The 17369-nt window shown below is 41.9% G+C and overlaps 1 pseudogene; it reads left to right on the forward strand.

Annotated features, from left to right (window-relative positions):
- Window positions 1-5564: 5564 nt before the first annotated feature.
- LOC139158935 (histone H2B 1-like) lies at window positions 5565-6038 on the forward strand (annotated as a pseudogene).
- The last annotated feature ends 11331 nt before the right edge of the window (window positions 6039-17369 follow it).

Raw genomic sequence — 17369 nt, forward strand, 5'->3', positions numbered from 1 at the left:
TGCCTGGGACTTAAGGAGACAGAAATTTCTCAATAGACCTGTTCTTTTGTTTATGAGGGCTTCAGGTGTAGTTGTGTCATGTGAGGGTCTTGTGATGGGTTTTGTGATGGGTCGAGGGTAAGTCATCAATGGGAGTCTTGTGATAGATCTTGTGATAGGGAGGTTACATCAAGTCAGGGTCATTGGGAGGTGAACTGCTGATGGCGAAGTTGCATAGATTGATTGAAGGTTAGTGCTGTCTCTGACAGTTGATTTGGATTCTGAGAGATTCATAGGTTGTGTTAGTACAGGGTACATGGTTGTTAGGGATTGCCATTGTAAACTGCATATTGTACACTTGTACCAAACTTGTACTTAAAGAGTTAATGGTTAACTTGTACTTGAAGAGTTAATACTCAAGGCTGTTTCGGCACTTCCTCATTGAAGCTATAAAAACTCATTATTTTGCTCGGTCATTTCCTTTACTTTTGCCTGAGAGATGGGGGAGTCATGTTTAAGCTTTGTGCTTGTATAAGCTTTGTGCTTTTATCTATATTGTATTTTTAGCTTTGTGCTTATTATCTATATTGCATTTTAGCTTTGTGCGCATTATCTATATTGTATTTTGCTTTGTGCTAATCTTGTAATTGCTCAGTGCGTATTATTCTGTATTTGTTTTGTGCTTATTCTGGATTGTTTATATTTTGTTTATATGTAAATAATACTTATTTAACTGTGTCATGGCTTTATCACACATCCATGCTCTGTTAAAATTCTCTGCTCAGTGTTGTCGAAGGTTTCAAGCCTAGCTAACTGAGACAAGCCAACAGGTTGATTGTAAGTAAAGGTGTCTGTTGATAGAATTGCTCGTGGAGTACCAGGCTTCAATGCCATGAGCATGGCAGGTAGTAGTGTTGCCAATGACTTTTATGTTACTGGTACAAACTAGTGCTGTTTGGTATCAATGTGGTTAGAGATTAATGAATTGAGATCATGGCATTTCCCTGAGAGCTGGTGTTTGTGGATCCTGGTTTTTAATTGACATAATTTTGTCCCTGCAATGGCTGCAGTTGATATTACAGATTATATTGTTTCTTTCATCTAAAACTCTAGACATAATCTGCGAACACCTAGAAGCAAATATAACTATCACTAGAAGTCAATATGAGTTTGTCAAACCCAGACCATATCAGTCAAATCTTATTGCATTCTTTGCCAAAGTGATTAAATTAGTGGCTTGTAGAAATAGTTTATTTAGACTTCAGTAAGGCATTCTACAAAGTAGACCACAGACTAATTTTGGTGACATAGAAAAATGTGGGATAGAGAACATCAGCACCATCCAGTATTGGGTTCTAAAACCTGATGCTACCATTTCACACATGCTTTTGCGCACATGTGTAGAAGTATCCCGGGCAGATAGGCAGAACCTCCAGCCGCCAGCACTACTAGCTTGCAGAACTGGGCCAAACTGGGAGCAATTCATCCCAATTCAGTGGTGAGAAAAGTAAAGTCTTATACTCAGGGAAGAAACATCAAATACATAGGAACAGAATAAGAGTACCTGGCTTAACAGCATTAACTGTAAGAGGGATATAGCAATCATAATGGACAACCACTTAGATAGGTGACAGCCTGTCATTATTACCTTTTATAGGAGAATTCTTGAGAAAGGAATCTGCTGGGGAGGTTTTAAATGTTCCTCCTCCAAGTTCCTTTATCTGGACATAGAATTCTGCCTACTGTTCCTTCTCATCTTTATTAGCAGCAGCAGGTTTAAAAGATGTAATATTCCTTGATTATCCAGTATGGATGTAAAATTGAGCCTTTGTTCAGTACTGTGTCAATGAAGCTTGGCAGAATTGGTCAAGAATTAATTAGCAGGCAATGACCTCAGATGACAGATATTGAAGACAGAGGGGCAATCTCTAGACATAGTTTCTGAGGATTCTAGCCAGTCTTTTGTCTTGGGAGGGAGGGGCAGCTGCCACTTCATGGGCAGCTATTGTATTTTTTGGACGTATAAGATGCATTCCCCACACCTCAAAATAGGGTGGAAATGCTGGTGCGTCTTATACACTAAATACAGCCATTTTTTGCCTCCAAAAAGATCGCCCCCTGTGTCCTGTTTTTCACAAAAACGGAAAATGCACAGGATTTGGGAAGCCTGCAAAGTGCTTCTGGGGGCTGGGAGGGCAAAAACGTGACATGGGGGGTTTCAGGAGGTGAAAAACGGACCCATTTTCTTGTAAAAATGGGGTGTGCAGTTTGGGAGGCCTATGGAATGAGCCTGAGGGTTAGGGGCAAGAATGAGTGCAAGAAGGGCCATTGTTTGCAAAAAAAAACCCCACAGGGTGTGCAAAGGGTTTGGGAGGCCTGTAGTGTGATCCTGGAGGCTGGAGAAGACAAACACTTTGTTTCTTTGTTTACCTCTTCAAAATATTAGTGTGTCTTATACTCCAGTGAGTCTTATAGTCTGAAAAATACAGTATATCCTTATTTAATATCTACCCTGCCTGGATCGGGACTCACTGCTCACAGTCACTCATGCCCTCATCATCTCAAGATTCGACTACTGTAACACTCTCTACATGGGGCTACCTTTGAAAAGTGTTCAGAAACTTCAGATCGTGCAGAATGCAGCTGCGAGAGCTATCATGGGCTTTCCTAGATATGCCCATGTCACACTAACACTCCGAAGTCTGCATTGGTTGCCGATCAATTTCCGGTCACAATTCAAAGTGTTGGTTATGACCTATAAAGCCCTTCATGGCATCGGACCAGAATATCTCCGGGACTACCTTCTGCCGCACAAATCCCAGCGACCGATTAGGTCCCACAGAGTTGGCCTTCTCCAGGTTCCGTCGACTAAACAATGTCGTTTGGCGGGTCCCAGGGGAAGAGCCTTCTCTGTGGCGGCCCCGACCCTCTGGAACCAGCTCCCCCCTGAGATTAGAACTGCCCCCACCCTCCTTGCCTTTCGTAAACCCCTTAAAACCCACCTCTGTCGTCAGGCATGGGGGAACTGATATAACTTCCCCAGGCCTATATTGTTTATGTATGGTATGTTGTGTGCATGTTTTTTTAAATTATGGGTTTTTAGTTTTAATTATTAGATTTGTATGCTACATTGTTTTTTCTATTACTGTTGTGAGCTGCCCCGAGTCTACGGAGAGGGGCGGCATACAAATTTAATAAATAAATACAATATATTATCATAATTTACATCCTTAAATTAACCTGCTGATGTCAAATTTAATGGATCTTCCCTCATCAATAAAACTGATAATCTGTTGGGTTTTTAAAAAAAAAAATGAAATGAATTGATGACACCAGCTTGTTCTTTTCTGATAAAAGTGTACTAAGCCTTGTGCTAAGCTTCTGGCCACCTTTACTCTGAGGTAGTCACAAGACAAAGCATCTAAAAACCACAATCTTAAATAAACCAGAGTTGCTCCTTGTATCCAAGGGGTTACTTAAAATTATGGCATTGTTTTTAACTGAACAGAACTTTGATCCTGACTTCTTTCAGTAAACTAACCTTCGTAAGAGCAGGCAATGACACGAGAGAGTTGCTACTAGCATTTTACTAGCCGGTGAGAGAAGTGATAGAAAATGGTGTAGAGTAGCCAGCATGTGCTAATTGTGTAATCGTCCATGACAAGCAATGGCATCATTAGTAGCCCAATCGTGTCACTCCGTGGCAGTTCTAGGAAGTTCCTAAAAGCACGGCAAGCAAACTATTCATGAAGCACTAAATGATTATTTAGGCTACCACTCAAAAAGGTTATTAGAATTATCATCAAATTACAGATTAATGGATGAAATAGATATTCATGAGGGGGAAAAAATGCTAACCCAAGGTCAGAAAAGCTTGTTTTCAGTTGCTGAAAATCAGCAGTTTTCTAAGTCACAGAAAATCAGGATTCGACAACCGCCTTGTAAACTGTATCTTTAATTTCCACCACGAGCAGCAACAGACACTGCCATGCTTCAGGATATGGAATGCATTTAGAGACAAAGACAAAAGCATGACAGATGTAGGAGATATATAAAAGTGGGTCCTACTGAGTCTGAATGCTTCCAACACAAACAGTGGCAAGTATTTGCTAACAATTAAATCCTGCTGCCCCCCCCCCTCCGGCCCACCATTAATTTTAGCAGTTCCGCTATTTCCACACCAAATGGAGTAACTGAAATATTCAGCTGTTGTACACGAAAAAAGAAGAAGAACCCTATGGTGCCAGAATACAGAATTATGTTATAGTGCTCCATTTCTCAGATTGATTACAAATTTATGTGATGAACCCGCCATCCCCCTACAGGATCTGTTGAATCTCTTTCAAGCACGTATTACCCAAGGCAAACTATCCTTTCTCTAAGACTTCCATCAAACAAGTCCCATCATTCCAGCCAGCATAGGCACTCTGTTCTGGGAATCATGGTTGTTGTGAATCACTACAACATATGGAGAACGGTTGCAGGAACTGGGCATGGCTAGTTTAATGAAAAGAAGGACCAGGGGAGATATCCAATACCTCAGGGGTTGCCACAAAGAAGAATGAGTCAACCTATTCTCCAAAGCACCTGAGGGTAGAACAAGAAGCAATGGGTGGAAACTAAACAGGGAGGGAAGCAACTTAGAACTAAGGAGAAATTTCCTGACAATTAGAACAATTGATCAGTGGAACAGCTTGCCTCCAGAAGTTGTGAATGCCCCAACACCATAGTTCCCTCTAAGCTGAGCAGTGAGCAATCGCTCACTTAAAAATCATCATCAACTCAGAGTTTTCCAAACCTGCCCAGAAGCCAAGAGGGAAAGAGTGAGAGGGAAGGAGAGAGAGAGGAAGAGAGGAAGAGAGAGAAACAGATAGAAAAAAGAGAGGAAGGAAAAGAGAAAGAAAAAGAATGGGAGTAAGGAAGAGAGAAAGAAAATAAAAATCTAGTTTGAAACTAGCTCAACTATTTAAGTGGCATTTTGATATTGATAGAGTTGCCCTATTATGAGCTCACTGTTATAGACACACAGTACAGTATTTATTTATTTATTTATTTATTTATTTATTTATTTATTTATTTATTTATTTATTTATTTATTTATTTATTTATTTATTTATTTATTTATTTATTTATTTATTTAATATTTCTGTGCCGCCCAGTCCCGAAGGGACTGCCGCTCAGACACTATACTTTTCCACCCCACCCCCCCAAAAAATTAGAGGGAACACTGCTCCTGACAATTCAAATAATGTATATCTAAAATTTTGCATTTGTACCATTACAGTAGGCTGAGAGAAAAAAAGTGGTGCATTACTTTCTTGTAACCCTTGTCTTGCAACCCTTGTATTTTAGGATAGCTGATGAAAGGGATGAAACTGAATGGCATTATATAGAAATGTCCATCAAGCTGTTGATCACAACCATTTTAATGTAACAATGACAGCCTAGCTGTAACAAAGAAAGGCAAAGATAGCCAGCCAATCAGGTCTCCCTGTGTAGCCCAATTTGCATGGCGCTGCCTATAAGTGACCTTGCCAGCAAAGACTCACAACATTTCAAGCAGGGGCTTCCAAGAGGAAAGAACAATGGCCGCCAAACAGCAAGGCAAAAGGAAAGTCAGAGACGCAAAGAAAAAGAAAATCCAGAAGAAGCACCAACTGGCTAAGCGGAAGCAGAAGCAGAAGCAGAAGCAGAAGAAACTGCAGCCAAGGAAACAGAAGAAACACCAGGTTTGTCGGATCAAACGTCGGGTCAAGCAGCAGCCCTCTGCCACCAAGACAGTAGACAGTGGTCCAGAGAGGATCTGCTCCCCAAAGCTCTTTGCCACCAAGATCTTTCGGTAGATGCCCAAGGTGCGGATGGAGGTCAAGGCCAGGAGCCTGATGAAGACCTTGCTGACCGACGTCTACGACCACGTGGCCACAGAGGTGGAGAATCTGAGCCAGAAGAACGAGCTGTCCAGCATCAGTGGCACAGATGTGCAAGCCGCCTTGAACGAAGCCATGATGAAGGAAATGGCCAAGCACTCGGCCGAGCCCACCAGCACCGAATGTGCCTAGAGAAACAACCTCCCTTCAACCTCAGGGAGCCAAAAGGGAGAAGACCAAAAATCTTAAAACAAAAAATATCCCAGAAACTATAAACATACTTTCCTGCCCTTTTAAGCATAAGAAATCCTGCAAATGTACACCATCTTTCACCTCCACAATTGCTACTCCAAAATAATAGGAAGGCGGTTAAAAGCGACGACTGGACAGTGGCCTGTATTTTTGAGGAGAATTTCACCTTCTAAGCCAGAACCTCAAGGCTTAAGATGAGCCAAAGTTAAAGAGATGTTTGAAATAATTGTTTGTGAGGTGTTTGCAAAAAAAGAGAGAAAGGAACATCGTAATTATGGTACAATATGTGTGTTATCTCCAATAAATCAGGATTTTAACAACTATGTTCAATGTATTACTTTTTAATGTTTTCTTCCCTCTGGGTTTTTTAATCAGATACCTGATTAGGGGATTTGCTTTTGGGTTTTTATTTTAATCAGCCACCTAACATTTTGATTAACACTTGTATCCAAAGGAATTCACAATAGTTATGCTAGGAAAATGAATTTTCGGTATAAAATTCAATGAATTTTCATCCAAGGAATTACAAAATGCATTTTAAAAAGTGATGCGCAAAAAGCACGCCATGGACTTGGTCCAAACCGTTACTTCTTAACCCAAACCATGCACACTGAACATTAGAAGGTAGGTCTAGAGGGTTGGACTTGATGACCTACAAGGTCCCTTCCAGCTCTAATAATAAAATAAAAAAGGTAGCACTTCTGGAAATTGTTATGAGATTTGGAGGTTTAGTTAAAGTCACAACCTAGTGAGTTTATGATTGCCCAAATGGAAGATTTCATATTTGCAATATAACTTGGATATCTGGATTTGTTTAAAAACAGGAATGGGATTACTAGGACTGCTTTGAGTCCTTCAAACCTGTTTATGAATGAAAATGATTGGCGTGTCTCAGAAATGCCAATATTCTCCTTCCTAGGAAACAAACAGATCACAATCTTAAGTGGCTTCTTGAAACAAACAAATTTAGACTTTCAAATCGTACCACTGAGAACCAGGATTGTCTGCAGAGGGTTTAAAAAAAATCAAGATGGTGAGGCTCTTGCCCTTTATATGAACAATACATGTGTTACATGTAAAAACGGCTATATTCAGGGGGTTCGTGGGATGGGTGGAAAATGGTTGAGATCTCACCTCCAAGACAGAAGGACACCATCTCGATCACAATCCATTTATTGAAGATACTCTAAATTCCTTAAATCCAAATTCCACATTAGCATGACCTTGAACCTGTTCTGAAGCTATCACTAACTGCTCATATATTTACCTCATATTTTTTAACAACAACCACAACAACAGAGTTGGAAGGGATCTTGAAGGTCTTCTAGTCCAACCCCCTGCTTAGGCAGGAGACCCTACACTACTTCAGACAAAAGTTTATCCAACATCATCTTAAAAACTTCCAGTGTCGGAGCATTCACAACTTCTGGAGGCAAGGTGTTCCACTAATGAATTGTTCTGTCAGGAAATTTCTCCTCAGTTCTAAGTTGCTTCTCTCCTTGTTTAGTTTCCACCCATTGCTGCTTGTTCTACCCTCAGGTGCTTTGTGAAATAGTTTGACTATCAACACTTAAATATGTCTTACTTTAGTTACCATTGTATAATCAGCACGTCTATTCAGCCCTGCTTGCGCCAAGACCAAATTTCCAAGTTAAGTCATACACTGTGGTTTGAAAAACATGACAAAAATTGGATTGGGGCAGGACCTGGCAATACAAAGAAAAGAGAAAGCTGCTAATACTGTAGCAGCGCTGTCAGTGCCAGTTCAATATTTATTTATTGGATTTATATGACGCCCTTCTCCGAGGACTCAGGGCAGCTCACAATACTTCATATTTGAGTTAGAAAACACAAGGGTAGCAACCTATTCATGAATAAATAACAAAGTATGTTGTAGCTTAGAACGTATGAGGGTCACCCAGAAAACAATGCATCACATATTTTTCTTCAACAATTATTTATTGAACACAATGAAACTTATACACAAGAAAGAAGGAGGTTTCTTCTACACTTCCTATTTTTCCACGTAATCTCCATCCCGTTCTATGGCCTTCCTCCAGCAAGACACAATGGTGTGTATGCTCTGTCGGTACCACTGCTTATTCTGGTCATGAAGCCTTGGAGCTCTGCTGAACTGTCTTCTAAAGGCCTCACCCACTGTGCCCAGCGACTAACCGTACTTCTGTCGATTGCAGTTTCTCCATAAACTGTATACAAGCCTTTGTGAATGTTCCCAACAGTTTCTTTCTCCACAGTGAGAAATTCAATGACATGCTGCTTGGAACGTACATCACTTACAGACGCCATTTTGAAACACTGCTGCAGCTACGCTATCTGAAGAAACACAAAATTTACACACACACCTCTGACCATAGTTCCCTCTAAGCTGAGCAGTGAGCAATCGCTCACTTAAAAATCATCATCAACTCAGAGTTTTCCAAACCTGCCCAGAAGCCAAGAGGGAAAGAGTGAGAGGGAAGGAGAGAGAGAGGAAGAGGGGAAGAGAGAGAAACAGATAGAAAAAAGAGAGGAAGGAAAAGAGAAAGAAAAAGAATGGGAGTAAGGAAGAGAGAAAGAAAATAAAAATCTAGTTTGAAACTAGCTCAACTATTTAAGTGGCATTTTGATATTGATAGAGTTGCCCTATTATGAGCTCACTGTTATAGACACACAGTACAGTATTTTATTTATTTATTTATTTATTTAATATTTCTGTGCCGCCCAGTCCCGAAGGGACTTCCGCTCAGACAACTCGGTTGCTGAAGTCATATTTTTTACAGTCAAGTTTGGAGCGGTTAATATTAAGTTTGAATCTGTTGCGTGCTCTTGTGTTGTTGCGATTGAAGCTGAAGTAGTCATTGACAGGTAGAATGTTGCAGCATATGATCTTGTGGGCAATTCTTAGATCGTGTTTTAGGCGTCGTAGTTCTATGCTTTCTAGACCCAGGATTGTAAGTCTAGTTTCGTAGGGAATTCTGTTTCGAGTGGAGGAGTGAAGGGCTCTTCTGGTGAAGTATCTTTGGACATTTTCAAGGGTGTTGATGTCCGAGATGAACTGTATTCAAGGATAGGTCTGGCAAAAGTTTTGTAGGCTCTGGTGAGTAGTGTGACTGCTGCTACTACTACTACTACTACTACTACTACTACTACTACTACCACTACTACCACTACTACTTTTGACTGGGATGGCAGAAGCCACAGTCCAACCTATTCTCTGGAAATCCTGACTTCTGAAATTAAGCCTCAGACTCTGACATCTACAGGATCTGCTGGTCCTCTTGGTGATTCAAAGTCTCTCCCGGGTTAATTCCAGCACTAGTTTCTCATACACGCACCCCAACTTTCAAAATATGCTTGCTGCTGCTTCCTAGTCATTCTCTTCTTCCAGACGACCGGCCTTTCCATCTCACAACCTACAGAACCTCATTTAAAAGGTGATTACTTTAGGCTGTGTTCTTTCAATTCTGTGCCTAAACACACATCGGTTTTCTCTGCAACAAGAATGGAAGGAAATAAATTGTAAATGATCCTTCATGCCTAATGTCTATAATAAGTATTGAATGCCTCCCAAAGCATGCGCCGAGCCACCACATTGCTAGGAGTTGAGAAGTGCATGAGTCAAACATCCCCTATAAGGCAAGTGCAAGCTGTCCCTTTAAGGACAAGGCTGCACTATGCTGTGGTTTTGGCTTTGGATGGCTGGGAAATCCTGAGAGTTGACCTTCGTGTTTCCTAGAGTTGCCAAGGTTGAGAAACACAGAACTAAGCAGGAAGAGTGCTATGAAATCATGACATATTGGACACAAAAATTAGAGTTGGCTGGTTTTCAGTTGGTTCCATAGTCAACTTTGGCTTTACTATGCAGAATGAATGTATACTTACTTTACTATGCAGAGTGAATGTATATGTACCGCGGTACACCTACGTAATACCTACGCTCCACAAGCTGCACTGATTACCAATTAGTCTCCAGTCACAATGCAAGGTGCTGGTTATCACCTATAAAGCCCTACATGGCTTAGGTCCAGACTATCTATGGGACCATCTCCTGACACATATCTCACAGAGGCCAATAAGATCACACAGGGTTTGCCTCCTCCAGGTTCCATCAACTAAGAAATGCAGGTTGGCAGGACCGTGGGGGAGGACCTTTTATGTGGCGGCCCCGGCTCTATGGAACTAACTCCCCCCAATGTCTGCAGGGCTCCTACCCTACCGGCCTCCCCAAAGGCTACGAAGATCTGGCTTTGCTGGCCGGCCTGGGGGGGGTCATGAACTGACATCTGTCATGACCAAATTATATCATGTATGTGTGTTGCTTGATTCATAGAGTTATGGGTTTTTTAAATTGGGATTATAGTTTTAGATTTTTTCCAGAATTGACTTTTTTAATGCATTGGGCAGCATAGAAGTCAAATAAAATAGATAGATAGAAGATAGACAGACGACAGACAGACAGACAGACAGACAGACAGACAGACAGATAAATAGAGATAGGTAGGTAGGTAGATATTGATAGATAGATAGATAGATAGATAGATAGATAGGTAGGTAGGTAGGTAGGTAGATAGGCAGGCAGGCAGGCAGGCAGGTAGGTAGGTAGGTGTTGTGATTCAGCCTGAGGCTGCTCAGGGACCAGCTGTGTCTCTGCTGGCTCCATGCCCGGAGGAGGAGGACAGCGAAGAGGAGGGGGCTGAACAGTCGGACGGGGGAGAGGAAAGTCAGGAATGGGATGAAGGAGGACAGCATGAGAGCCCGGGGGGGGGGCTCTCCCCAGCCAGTACCTTGGAGTCATTAGGTGATGACGCACAAGCCGTCATTGACATGCGACAGAGACATTCAGATCAGAGAAAGGAGCAATTAAAAAAGTATTATCAGCACTGAATTAGGAACAGCTGGGCTTGGGTGTGGTCCTCCTTAGCAGGGTTTAAAAGGCAGGCAAGCTCCTGAAGCCATGTGGAGTGTTATCAATTGGCGTTATGGTGTCCTGCTTTGTTCTCGGCGTCTCTGTTCCTGGCTTGTGGCCCAGCAGTTTGGAAGACCCGTGGGAGGTGTAGGTCTGCTATCTACAGCCTCGTATTGGCAGCAAGAATCCTGTATTGCTGCATGGACTTTTGCCTTCGTGGATATCTCTGAAGATATAAGGACATTTTCTGTTACCTGTGTTTTTCTTGAATTTTATAAACTGCCTTTGCCTTTTACCGGTGTGTCTAGATTCTCTTTTTGGGTTGGTCTTGGCTTCTGGAGTGACCCAGACAGAACAGTAGGTAGGTAGGTAGGTAGGTAGATAAATACTTCACCAGCTATTGAAATGATTTATCAGAAGTTATATGAAGTATGGTATAATTCCCAACCCACACATCATCAATATGGCTCCATAGCTAAACCAAGTTCCTTAGGATATTTTTCTCTTGAGATTTGATAAGAATATGAGAAGCTAGGAGTCTGTAAATTCTGGAGCTGGGTAAATGGAAGACGAGACACCTTTGCACTTCATGGGGTCTCAGTCATGGGTGGTTCCTCACAGTTTGGACCAGTTCAACCAAACCTAAGTACTGCACCCTCAACCTCAATAATACACAGGTAAACAGTAGATACAAACTCAAGGTAAACCGCTCCAAACTCAATTGCAGAAAATACGACTTCAGCAACAGAGTGGTCAAAGCCTGGAATGCTCTACCCAACTCCATTGTTACATCCTACCCCCCCCCCTCCCAGCTTAAATCTTAAATTGTCTACCATGGACCTCACCCCATTCCTAAGAGGTCTGTAATGGGCATCTTAAGAGCACTAATGTGCCTACCATTGCTATCCTTCTGTCTGCATTTATTTCTACTCACTTCCTGTGTTCTTCTCCATGTTTATCCTTTTACCTGTTATCTTGTACATGTTTAACAAGCAAAATAAAATAATAAATAAAATATTTTTTTGTATACCAGTAGTATATTTTGACCCATCCCAGTATAATCTGGCATTCTTAAAATCTCACTTGGATGAGGGTGTTCAAACTTATTGTCATGTTTCTGATAATGTACCTTGCGCTAGGATCCTCTTTACCAAAGACATCTGCACCCCTCTCCCAAATATTATCATAATGTCTTGCTTTGACATGAACCAAGATAAAGCTAAGCCATGTTGCAGCATTGTTAGGGCTGGGTTTATTAGTGCGATTATAATTATACTTCAGATAAGAAGATGCTCTTAGAATTATGTCTTCAGTTATTGGGATGTTTTATATATGAGAAATCCAACTTCAGAATCATGCAAATCTCATTATATTTTAAAGCATAAAAGCCTTCCACAAGAAATATTAATCAGGCAGACTGAGATATGTGGGGTATTGGATTTGCATTATTACTTTCTGGCTTATATCATTTCATTTTTTCAATGTGTCTATTCCCTATAATTTACCTCTTGACACTTCTAACATTTTCAATCATTTTGGTTGTTTTAAAATAAACATTGATTAATGTCAAGCGTATCAGCAGAGCATTATTAATTTTTATGCAATCTTTAAAAAAACAACCACCACCCTGTTTCTTTTGATTTGTGATGTACATTTATTCAGCAGCTCCTGTCTAGAGAATTAAAAACAGTCCCCCCCCCCCACCTCTACTAAATAGAAGCAGTTCATAAGCAGAAAGACTGATCTTCAAAGATATTACGCAGGTGGAAGTAATGCATTTTAATGTACCGTCTGGAATTTAGTCTTGAAATAATTTGAATATTGCTTTAAATAATGGATCCTAAACCTATTAGAGGTAATCCAGTAATATAGAATGTGGCCAGGCCTTTATTATTATGGCCATCATTTCTCTTGATTAAGAGAAAAAAGTATCTTGAAGAGGAACAAGAAGTATGTCTGTAATTATTCATAGAGCTACTGAAACCATCACAGGGTTGGGAAGACACCTGAATCAATCTAACTCTGTTCTGTGAAAGAATCAAATTGAAATATCTACTACAGTAAGTTTTACTTCAACGTATGCAGTGAAAGGGATCCCCACAACATCTTTAAATCATTATTTCTGTTGTCAAAAGTTATGTTGTGAACTTACATAGAAACATAGAAGATTGACGGCAGAAAAAGACCTCATGGTCCATCTAGTCTGCCCTTATACTATTTCCTGTATTTTATTTTAGGATCGATATATGTTTATCCCAGGCATGCTTAAATTCAGTTACTGTGGATTTACCAACCACGTCTGCTGGAAGTTTGTTCTAAGTATCTATTTTTTCCACTGTTTTCCCCACTGTTTTCCAACTTTTCCCCACTGTTCAGTTTTTCTAAGACCCAACCACAGTTTTTAATGGCAAGGAACCAACTTGGGTGAAATTCAGCAAGGCTTCTTGGCTAGCTAGAAAGATTGACATTCAAATGTGAGTTTCTAAAACCTTTCTGACTTTTGGTCTAAAACTGGTTTTTGGTGAAGTTTAATTCTGTGCTTGGTGTTTATTGATGGGATAATTTCCCCTATTCAACTTTGTTTGGAAGGGAAAATGTTAATCTCTGTTCCTGAAAAGAAGCAACTTCAGAAATCTGGTTAGTGTATTTATTTACAGTATTTATGTCTTTACTGTATCTGGATTTCTAGGCTGCCCTTCTCCTGTAGACTCAGGGTCGGCTTACATAATAAAGTGAATACAGTACAAAACTTGAGAAACCCAATATAAATACTATAGACTATATTAAAAACCTAATCTAAAACCCCCACATAGTTAAAAGCATTTAAGTAACATACATTTGTAATCATTCATTCATACTGACGCCCGGAGCATGAAGGTAATCCTCAATGGCCCCAAGCCTGCTGGCAAAGATGTGTTTTATAGAGCCTTATGAAAGGCAAGGAGGGTGGGGGTGGCACGAATCTCCGGTGGAAGCTAGTTCCAAAGGGTTAGAGCTGCCACAGAGAAGGCCCTTCCCCTGGGTCCTGCCAGTCGACATTGCTTGGCTGATGGGACCCAGAAAAGGCCAACTTCGTGGACTCTAACTGGCCACTGGGATACATGAGGCAGTACGTGGCACTGTAAGTAATCTTGTCCTAAGCCATGTAGGGCTTTTTTAGGTAATAACCAACACTTTAAATTGTATTCGGAGACCAATCAGTAGCCAATGCAACTCACAGAGTGATAGTGAAACATGGGTATACCTTGATAGACCCATGACTGCTCTTGTGGCTGCGTTTTGGACTAACTGCAGTCTCTGAACGTTCTTTAAAGGAAAGTAATGCTGTGTCTATTTCCTGTGTCTATTTGTTCTGGTAATTGGTTTAACAAGCAACAGCTACTGTGTTTGTTCCTTTGCTTCATTCTAATTACACTTATCTCAAATGGTTTTTTTATCTGAGGGGTCTTCCTTCACTGCTTTAGTGGTTCTTGGCACTGTCCTTTTGGGATGTACTTCCAAGAGGCAGAATGCAAGCTTGGCACTGATATTTTTTACTGCCTTTCTGGGGGCATGTGATCTTTCCTTAAATCTAGATGATTTCCTTAGAATATTTTATGAGGTGTGTGAGACCAGTTGGTATCTTTAAGTAGTGCAAGTGGATCTAAAGATTGCTTTGCCTGTGTGTGCTCTTTCTGGAGAGCTTAAATGACTTTTCTGCTACGAGCAAGAGTTGGCTGGGGTTTCCCTCGGTTCTGCGTGGCTTGGAGTCGGTGCCGTGAATCAGAGGCACAGCGTGCTGGCGGTTGACGGTGGCTGAGGGGAACCCTGGTTACTTTACCTCTCGTGGTGATGTTTCCTGGTCGCCAGATGTTAAATCCTTACAAGAATCAACTGCAGACTCTCTGAGTAAGTAACGGTTCTTTTTATTAGAACAGAAGGTAACGGTTCACAGCAAAGGAACAAGACAACAACAACATGGCCGTGCCTGGCAGCTATATATAACCCGGGCTGCCAGGCTGAGCCAACCAATCACCTTGCAGTATTTTCCCGCCCAAGGAATATGGGGTGGGTACAAGGCCTAACTGTCCTCTGGACACAACACTGATGATAGTTATCATTGCATTTTAACTATTTTAATTCCTCAACCCTGCCTGATTTGTAACTCTAGGTTGCAGGTATTTCTAATCTAATGATTGGTATCTAGGGCAGCTTTTTGCAAGCAAAAAAGCTTTCTACATTTCTGTACAGATAATCCTTGATTTACATTAGTTAATTTAGTGACCATTCAACGTTACAATGGCACGGAAGAAAGTGACTTATGACCATTTTTCACCTTTACGACCATTGCAGAATCCCTATGGACATGACAAGCCAGGCCCTTCGATGTGAGTGATGTCGAGTTGGTCATGACCACCTGGCCACTCCAGGTGCACATAGGGATGACTCAAAGGAATGAAAAATGATTTTTGATCAGTCCTCACACTTATGACTGTCCTCACATTTTACATTTTGCACCCTATCTTGTCACTGTGGTAAAGAGAAGCACCACAGTCATGAAATGAGTGACATGGTTATTAAGAATGCTCCAAAAGGCATAAATGTGAGGATGGTTGTAAGTGCAAGGACTGGTCATAATTCACTTTTTTCAGTCTTCTGAGTAGTCCCTTTGCATGTAGCCATGTCCACCCAGTCACATGACCAGCTTGTCATGCCCTCAAATAAGCCCTGCTTCCAGAACGGTTGTTATAAAATGTGAATCCCGCCACTGTATAATTATAGTTGTAGATCGAGCACTACCTGCAATGCCTATTAAAGCTAGGGAGATCAACTTCCTCCCTTTTCCTTAGAGGACTTTGTTCCAAATCTCTGGATCCTCCTGTCTCTATACTTGTCCTGGTTTGTTTGAAACCTTCCTGAAGGATAGTGCCCAAAGGTAGATTTTCAAAGTGGGGCCTCACTTATCTAGGGAGAATAGAGATTTTTGAGATTCGTGAATTCATTGTTGGCCAACTTTGCATGCACTTTACACTGCTGAGTTACATCCGGTTTGTATTCACAGGTTTTTTTTCCGTTCAGTTACGTTCAGTTATTTTCAAATGTCTGTCTTCTAGACCAGCGGTCCCCAAATTTTGCGTTTTAGAGGCACTGCTGGGGGAGGGAGCGTGGAATTGGACTATGCAAATGGTGGGTGGTACGCTCTCGCTTGCATGAGTGGTGGGCTAGTGTGGCAGCACTTGCATGAACGGTGGGCCAGCGGACACTTGCACCAGCCCACTGCTCACACAAGGGCTACGTACAAGGGCTGCGTATGCATGCACTGGACTCTGCTTACACATGTTGAGCTGCGTGTACACGTTCCAGATAGGCCGCAGCCTGGTAGTCGCCCGCAACTCAGCGGTTGGGGGTCCTTGTTCTAGACCCGGGGTGGGCAGTTAATTTTGCCATGGGGCCGCATGAGAAATTGGGATAGTTTTAGAGGGCTGGACTACCCAATACTGTAAAGACCCAGACCCTGGCCTGACCTAAACACCCAGACCCACTCTACAGACCCCTACTTGTTTGCTTTACAGCAACACGGTGCACCACAGTCACTGCGCTGGAGCGTTTGCGTGGTTTCTGTGCTCGGCCACTCTTGGTAAGAGGTCAGGGTCTGCCAGGACTCCTCAACTTCCTGCTTTCGTCATTATTCACCAGGAAAGCAGGAACCGGAGGAGTCCCGGGAGACACGGTGATCTCTTTCATCCTCGCATGGGAGCGGACCCCGACCTCCGCAGACCAGTCAAAGACAGTGGGCGGGCTGGTCACAGACAGTGGGTGGGCTGGATGGAGCCCATGGGCTGCCCCTTGCCTAGGTCTGTCCTAGATAGTTTCTCAATCTCAGCATGCTGGATGGGAAATTCTGGAAGTTGAAATCCACACATCCTAAGCAGGGGCGGATTCCAATTCATGACGCTACCAGGTGCATGGCGCGCACAGCTTTGGTTCTCCTGTGTGTGCACATGTATTTTTGCTTTTGTGTGTTTTTGCTTCTGTGCATGCACAGGAAGCAAAATCTTGCGAGGGGATGAGTGTGTGCGTAAGGTTTCAGCCAGTGAAGGGCTACCAAAATTTTTACTAACACACTGTGGGTGTGGCTTATTCATTCATTCATTCATTCATTCATTCATTCATTCATTCATTCATTCATTCATTCATTCATTCATTCATTCATTGGATTTTTATGCCGCCCTTCTCCTTAGACTCAGGGCGGCTTACAACATGTTAGCAATAGCACTTTTCTAACAGAGCCAGCCTATTGCCCCCACAATCCGGGTCCTCATTTTACCCACCTCGGAAGGATGGAAGGCTGAGTCAATCTTGAGCCGGTGATGAGACTTGAACAG

The sequence above is a fragment of the Erythrolamprus reginae genome, chromosome 2 (assembly GCF_031021105.1).
Source record: "Erythrolamprus reginae isolate rEryReg1 chromosome 2, rEryReg1.hap1, whole genome shotgun sequence".
NCBI classification, from domain to species: domain Eukaryota; kingdom Metazoa; phylum Chordata; class Lepidosauria; order Squamata; family Dipsadidae; genus Erythrolamprus; species Erythrolamprus reginae.